Source organism: Varroa jacobsoni, unplaced genomic scaffold (genome assembly GCF_002532875.2).
Source record: "Varroa jacobsoni isolate VJ856 unplaced genomic scaffold, vjacob_1.0 scaffold_881, whole genome shotgun sequence".
Classification (NCBI taxonomy): domain Eukaryota; kingdom Metazoa; phylum Arthropoda; class Arachnida; order Mesostigmata; family Varroidae; genus Varroa; species Varroa jacobsoni.
In genome coordinates, this window is record NW_019213783.1 from 393,572 (window position 1) to 401,781 (window position 8,210).

The 8,210-nt window shown below is 39.4% G+C and overlaps 1 long non-coding RNA gene across 4 annotated transcripts; it reads left to right on the forward strand.

Moving 5' to 3' along the window:
• Window positions 1-1,945: 1,945 nt before the first annotated feature.
• On the forward strand, window positions 1,946-7,504 carry LOC111264627 (uncharacterized). 4 transcript variants are annotated; one of them, XR_015312751.1, is made up of 5 exons: window positions 1,946-2,112; window positions 2,287-2,690; window positions 3,297-4,676; window positions 5,368-5,622; window positions 6,402-7,504. It is a non-coding gene; the product is annotated as an uncharacterized LOC111264627 (long non-coding RNA). The 4 variants fall into 4 exon arrangements; XR_015312750.1 differs by having other exon boundaries at window positions 3,297-5,622; XR_015312752.1 differs by lacking the exon at window positions 2,287-2,690 and having other exon boundaries at window positions 3,297-5,622.
• The last annotated feature ends 706 nt before the right edge of the window (window positions 7,505-8,210 follow it).

An 8,210-nucleotide genomic window follows, 5' to 3' on the forward strand; every position in this document is an offset into this window, starting at 1 on the left:
GTAACATTATTTTTACGTTTTGTACGAAAAACTAGATTCAGAGTTACAACGTTTGATCGTCAATTCAATTGTTATAAAGGCCGATTTTGACACGCCTCACAGGCACCTGCAGTCGGTCGTTGTCCATACGAGTAACTGGCGAATGTTAGCGTGAGCACGCAGAGCGTGCTTACGATGTGTAAAATCGTATATGTATGCTTGTCTAATATCACTTTAATTGATTCGCTATTTCTTTATCCCTCCGTACTCGTCTCTGATGAGGGCTCATATTAAAACGTTATTGACACATACCTGTCACTCCATAATGAAAAAATCTGTATGACTATTGTAAGGCTGACATTCCTTAACTCGATTCAACGTTCACATTGCCTTGAGGCCTTATAAACATGTTCCCGACGATCAATGTCTTCTGAGACCGTCAACGACTCACCATAGTTTTCAGCGTCTCGTTATCGGATATCCGTCGAACGGAAATTCTGCCCTGACGTCTTTTCCCGCTGGGCGACACTTGCCGGCAAAAGAGGTATCATTTCTTTGAAGGAGTCTACACATTCGAGGCTATGGTGCACTTGAAGCTCGATGCGGTTTCAGAGCTATCTATCGTGTCATATTTCCTTATCAGCAATTAGCATATTTCATGTAATTTTATAGATTATTCATATATTTGTGTATGAAGATGCACTTATGGAGTAATGATAATGTGGCAAATCGTTCAAAAATATTTATAATTATTAACAGATTTACAATGATTTTACCGCTCTATTAAGATCAACTATCGCGAAGAATATAGAGAGATATATATATATTGATCCTCACAAAGCACTAAATTTGGACTGACTAACTAACTAGATTTGACCTTTGATGCACAGAACAAGATAGTGATAGAGATATGATGAAAGCTTATATATTAAGTGTGCATTATAATGATTCGAATAAAAATCCCTATTCAAATGCCCATACGATAATTGCGCTAAATTTACTGAGTAATCACAATCTACTAGGGGGCGCTGTTACGACGGTGGCGCGCAGGATAGCATAGTTTGAAAGTAAATCCGCACAGCGGCAGGACTGTCGCCATGAAAAGTATCAGAATTCTTATTATCGCTGCTATCATTTATATATATCTTCATCACATGATTTATGTCAATACAGTGTTATATCACATGAGCAAGGACGTAATTTCCAAAGTGCCTATCCGTGACTGACGATGGAAGCATGAAGTAATACTGATTATTCTCTCACTCCTGTCTTCGGGTGTCTTGCTTTTGTGCAGTAAAGAATTTTATGTATACATCAATTGATAGATATTGAAAAATTGGTCGAATACTAAAGGGTAATAGCGGTGGTTTATATAAATGCGCAGATAGAGATAATCCGTGTGTTCTAAGATCAATCAAAAACATTGTACAGATTCCGCTCTAAAATGTTACAGCAGAAATTGATTTGAAATAAGATCTTTACAACATATTATCTTCATTTACTGTCCTATCATAATTGTAAATTCTCAGTAACACTGTATCAGACGTTGAGTATGACATCACTGTTTATAGCAAGGGCGAAAAAGCTCTATGCGTAAATGTTTAATCTAAAAAAACAACCGATATAACCACATTTGGCGATCGTGATACTAGATTTTCAGCGGCCTAAAGACTTTTAGTGAGGTATCGGTGCTATGAGATAGTTTAGTTCGTGCAAAAGGACAAGCAAGGAGTGGCGTCGCTGTTCACTTTTAGTTCGTCTATTCACAGGTACATCCATACATTTAGAAATCACATTAACTGAATAGAAGGGTAAAAGGTTTTGAATTTGTTTGAAGTTAACTTACCTAACGTGTAACTTAGCTATTGAATGTATCATAAAAAACGGTCTATCTGATACAACAGCGCTACTTTGTCATTTCGTTATCTCTTTTTGTATTCCTTTTGACAATTTGCTATCTCCAGCCGTTACTTTGACCATTCGAAATATTGATTCAATTTATGACGGATTAATTTTTTTTTCAGATACATTTTATCTAATACGTCGTATGATGTGACACACGGTTGCTTTGAAGACCAGCCGCTCGAGAAACACCTATGGGTAACGATTATGACAGCCGTCCCTTTCTTCTTGGTAAGCCAAATTTTCACCTCCTACTTTGTGATCGTATATAAGTATTGATGTCTTAGAATCAAACACATGCGTTATATCGATTTGTGGCAAAAGGTAAGTGTTTTATCTCTACTATGGTAATATCTTCTAAAAACGTACGATCTCGAAAATTCTGCTATGTGGTAATACTTGCAGTGAATGTGTTACAGCAGGAAAACACATTTCGAGATACCCGGCATACACATGAACATGCGGAGAAGCGGTGATTATTAATTGGATAGGTCTGTGCGTTATCTGAGAGAAGTCTGATACTTCCCCTACCATCAAGGTGCGCTTTCATAGAAAGACAGAGCGCGGCGGTCCTTTCAGGATGTTGGCATGGATATTGACATGTCTGACCGTCTGTTCACCTGGACCCTCTGCTTCCAGCATTCATTTTGCGTTCTTATTAGATGTCTTTAGCTTATTTTGATGGCCAAATGTGATACCAGCATACCGAAAAGGGAAAGGCGTTTCGTATGGAACAACGCTTCTGCATAAATAATCAAAACAACAATCCAGCTGTCTCCCTGTCATCCGCTTTCTACTCCCTGATAAAGGTAGCGACAGTTTCAAAAGTAGCTTTGCTTCCGACAACACAAAAGACGCGTACTCACATAGAATATACATGAACACCCATTGTTTTTTTAGATCATAAGCCGTTTATATCAGTTTCTACCCATCAGTCTAAAGGAGCGTTTTATCAAAGGTCTCAGTCATTTCATATTGAAATAGTTAAAGATAGCCAAGTATTTTTATAACATCTTCTGTTACAATTTGATCCCTGATCTTCGCACTCAGTGAGCCATCACATGAGCCCACTATGCGCACAACAATTATCCTACAAGCCAAAAAAAAAAACACACCATCTATACGCCTCTAGTTTGTACGTAGATAGTTACTAGGCAGTAATGTACAACTCGACAGCTTTTGTGGATTGACTACTTCATTACATTTAATAGAAACCGACAAGAACAAAAGTTCTTTCGAAAATCATTTGCGTGTAAGTAAGACTAAGGTTATCATGAAATTCATTTTGTAAGCCTCAAGCTTATTTTTAACTAGGCTTGAGACCATTGTTGTTGGCTAGGACCTCTCAACCTCTCAAAGCTATAACCTCTCTTTCGTCTATCCGCTTTCATTGATTACCCGTACACTCTCCTAAGGCATTGTCAGCTTACGTGAAAAAAGGGACAGCAAAGGAAACGCCATCATTTCAACATCTTCGAAAAGCGAGATAAACAGTGGGAAGATGATAAGATAGCTTCTGACGTACCAAGGTGGCACCAATTGGACCAGCTCATCAAGCACTCTTAGTGATCATCGCTTCTGCTTCACGAAGTCACAGCTGGCCCGGCCAGTCGCGTATCTTTTTCTCCCACACTTTTTTTTTTGCCTCTCAACTGAACGGCATCGCTAGTCGATGTATACTGATACATACGCCTAAATATCGTGAAACAACAACCATTTCCTCGTGCTTTTCAGCGTATTGACTTTTATTTTTCGTCGTCGTCGTCGCTTTGGCTTGCGTCTGGCACTCTGTTATCTTGACTGTTGCCAGCGTCATAGTAGCCAAGGCATAGGCAAGAAAGCATTGATCGTATTCATTGGCCTGTTCACCTCAATCACTGTAGATGCGTAGAGGTGCAGAAGTAAACTAGCGTAGCGTCTGGCAGCCGGGAACTGTCGACGCAGATAAGTAAAGAAAAAGATGTCATTAACATATTTTTGATAATTTCACGCTGTTATGAATATATTATAAAGAGCTATTCTGTATATGACATTGCGACATTCTGTATATGGCCAGCGGTCGTGTTCATGGCAATACCTTAGGTACGAATGCGAGCAGTTAGAGGGTTTTCCGAATTGTGCTATTTCCTGAGCGAAAATGTAATGGTTTAAAGCTTCTAGTCGAGCGAGTAAAGTATCTAACATACAATATAAATATCGAATTGTTTTTATTATAAGATTACAGGCGCTTCGAATAAATGCCGGTGCAAAACTTCTCTAGAAAAAAAAAAACGCAACGCAATAAATTACTACGCTGGAGGCAAGTAATGTTTATACGCGAGTCTACTTCATTAATTTTCGTTTGTGCGCTGATGACGTAATCGACAAGTCGATAATCTACAGTTGTCCGTTTTGTCTAAGAGAATCGACTCCGCTTACATCCTTAGAGTCGATCTCGTAACAATAGGAAAGAGCCAGGGCATGATATGCCTTAATTAGTAACAATCTCGTCAATTAACACCACACCTCTTCGTCTCAGGTAAGATTTATCCAGGGAAATAGATGACCCCACATACAAACGCCAGTTTGCCTGATGTTCAGGAAAAAGCTTGCCACATCATCGCCTTTCAAATAAATACGAGGACGAGCGAAAAGGAACAGTAGATCAATATGTTCGGATGAGCAACGCACTGAGTGCTGATGGATCGATAAGATATAATGTCGTAGTGAAAGCGAGGCAAGAAAGAAGTTCGGTTTATAAGGGTTGGAGTCACTCAGCGCCGGCAGTTTTAACGAAGGTTCAGGAAAGAGTGCTCGTAGGTAACGCGTATGAAAGAACTGTCCATTAAAGGATATCTCTTGAGTAGATTTGGACCACTTCCATGGAAGTTACGCTAAACAATACTGGAAGACACCAGTATCTATATGGAAAGCAACTTGACCTGTTCAAAAAGCCCGCTCGTTGTATGATTCAGATAACAATATCCAGTTGCTAAGGAAAATATCTGGTCTCTGCGTGTTCAAGTCTGTCATAACCTAACCACTCAGAACTTCTTTGCTTCGGCCCTATATGGCTAGATTAGTAGCTGCAAACGGTATCCGGCTGTGGTAGCATTTCATGAATGAACGCGTGAATAAAACGGCGACTAATTGCTAGCTTTGGCGTGCTGTTCCCGCTCTTCGCCGGAGTGTGGCTTCAAACTTGATGCATAGCTATAAAGAAAAATTAAACTTATTTTTTATTTATTTAATATTAAAGGACATCTTCTCTCTTTTATAACATAACAAGAGTAGTTGTGGAGGCATTTCGTATCGATGGAATTGTTAACACTGGACCATTGTTGAAGCTTACCATAGGTGAAAGGGTTCAGGGTTGCTTACTAGAAGGAAGTTCTTTGGATAGTCAAGACCTCAACATCGAATAGATCAGTTCGATATACTAATATCCTACTATCAAAAAACAACACTCAATGATCTTTTTTTTTTTTTTTTATCAAATCGCTTTAGCAAAAGTTTCTCTACGTAGCTAAGGAGCGAACTCCTTTAATTGACTATGTACCTAGCTATGGAATGTTCTGCGGAAACAGGGGATTTCGAGCTACGTAGCAACGGTTCGGTACATTGTGCTTTCCTCATTCTGGTTTTCAAACTCTCACCGAGAGATAATCAGAAGCTAAGCCGCATTCGACACGCTAGATTAACTTCCGTCGTGTAATAATTCAACGGAGCTCGCAGTAGTGTGACATCCAACCGGACTAATAGGTACGTAAGATTAACATTAACGTTATTTCCTCAGAAGAAGATCTCCTCATTCTACCGTACATAACTAATAATATAACAATACGTACACGGAAAGGAATAGCAGTAGTCGACAGAGTAAAGTTAAAACGCATTATGGATCGTTCGACACGACGTCGTTCGACTGCAATATGAACCGCAAGCGTTTCGACAAATGATGCTGCAACGTTTGACGATTCTATCTAATGTTTTCCTTCCGAAATAGGTCAGGGCAAATTTGTTGGATAGTACTATGGCGTAAATGCTAGAAACCTAGCGATGTTGTACATCCGTATTTATCGGAGTTGCAGACCTAAAAACGATTTCATAAGTCGGATAAGATGGGTCAGGAACGTGGCTTTTACGTCACGGGCAAACTATAACAGTTCCGTGCCCTGCTTTTTTTTTATAATTAACAAACTATTGCTGCTGTCATTGGGGACGCTAGAACACCGAGTGGTCGTTCCTATGGGTTTCTTATTTACGACTACGTCGTCGAATGTATATTCCGATTTTTAATAATAGCACTATAGCTGCACGTTCTATCTCCTACCATGCATTGAATTAGACTCGTCTCTTAGATATGGAGATTACAGTACTTCTACTCATAGACAGCGCGAGTTATTTTTAAACACTTGAGGAACTTTTAGGTGACAACACAATCCAAGTTCAGTCGAGACTGTATTATTTAAAAGTAATCATAAAAAATCTTAGTCAACTACTAACTCACACTTATCCGTTTATAACATGCAACTGAACTCTAGAAAGTAAGTGTTCGTGCTCGAGACGTACGCTTGAACTCTTCCGCGACGCTCGTTCCTCGGTAGTCAGAGTGAGCTACCACAAATCGCCCGCAGCCAATAATAATAATACGTGTTGTATACACGGATAAAGCGGCCAAATGAAGGACCCGTGTCTCTCAGCTGTCCTGCGATTGGTCCCGTGGTGAAGACGAATGACGCAACCCAAGCACCGACCTCATTATGATTATTGGTAAAGAGTAGCGGCACTGCTACACCTATTCATACTATTTAGCTACTTTTTGACGACTTCATAAGCTTCCCAACCGACCAATGCCTTGCCTACTGTTTTCTACCAACAGTATTATCAATATTTGTACCTATAATACATAACGACTACGGCGATTGCTATGTATATGCATGTACTCGCGTTATTGGCGTAGCTGAAACGAAATAACGACGACTTAATTGAAGGGGAGCTATTGATCTACAGTGCAAAGGCACCGGACTTCTTAATAAGAAAGCCTTTTGCTCAGAGGCCTACGAGGATAACCGCCATGGGCAATGAAAGGGAAGAGCTCGTGTAAAACACAATAGGAAGCAAATAGGAACGGATATGCATTGCGTCATACGCTTATGCCATAGCAAATTGACTAAAACGTTCTGCAATAGAAGAAGTGTCTTACAGCGACACTACCCCGGCATAAAGCTGGGTTAACTGTTAATTTTTGTAATGAAGAATAAAGACTAGTTAAGCGCCAGTCTGACCCATTACTCTTTCCTGCAATGATAACACTTTATCAGAAGCCACGCTTCACTGATAATCCACAAGTTTTTCATCTAAATATTAGCTACTCAAGCAATTTTAGTGCAGTCACTTTTGCTCTAAAAAGATGGTTTTTCGTATTTGCGAGACGCAAACTTAAACGAAGTTATTAAAAGTGCTTTTTTTAATAGTGACGATGATGACGATAACCACTGCATAATAAAATGAAAGTGTTGAGAGAAATATTGAACTTGAAGTATTCCGAAATGTGGCAAATAAGATCTGACATTTTAAGCTAAGCACGAAAAATTTATTTATTACTTTACCAAAAGGCGAAATTTATTAATTTTCATCACATCATACATTCAGCTGTGGATATATGAATGTTTAGTACTAGCAATAAAAATCTCACTCAATAGGTGCAATAAAAACGCCAGTCTCACTTAAATCCAAGTGTAGAGCTATCTATGAAGACTCGGGAAACAGGGATTTCAATACGTAATGCTAAAATTTAGATTACTTTCCAGGCACACCGTGTATTCCTTACTGTGCTTGGTTTTGTCAGCTGCTTTGTCCTTCCTTTCAAGACTATATCCATACAGAATAAGACATTTTAATATTTTCCCCCACACAGTGACGCTCGCAATATTTATCGTACATACAGTCGTAGGCATCACACAATAAGAGGCGATAACACCAACAAATTAGGGCAGTGCAACGTGACCTGAAGACAAAGAAGACATGCCGGTCTATCTTATACGATCAGACCTGCACGATACACCATCCGTTCATTAATTAACGATGTATAAAGAGACTAGTGCAGAGTTTGCTGCATAATTGTATGATACGTTCATGTTTCTTTAGTTCCTTTTCTTTAACGACAGTGATCATCTGTTGCAGATGTTTCAAGAGAAAATAGACAGGTGAAAGGCCCAGGGGGAGGGGGTTCGCCTAATCCAAACAGGTGGATCGGTTGGCTTCCGCCGTTGAAAGCAGTCTCATGTAACTGCCACTTACCTAGATTTTTGATGCCTTACTTTGATGTGTCGAAATGATCTTTGAGTTTG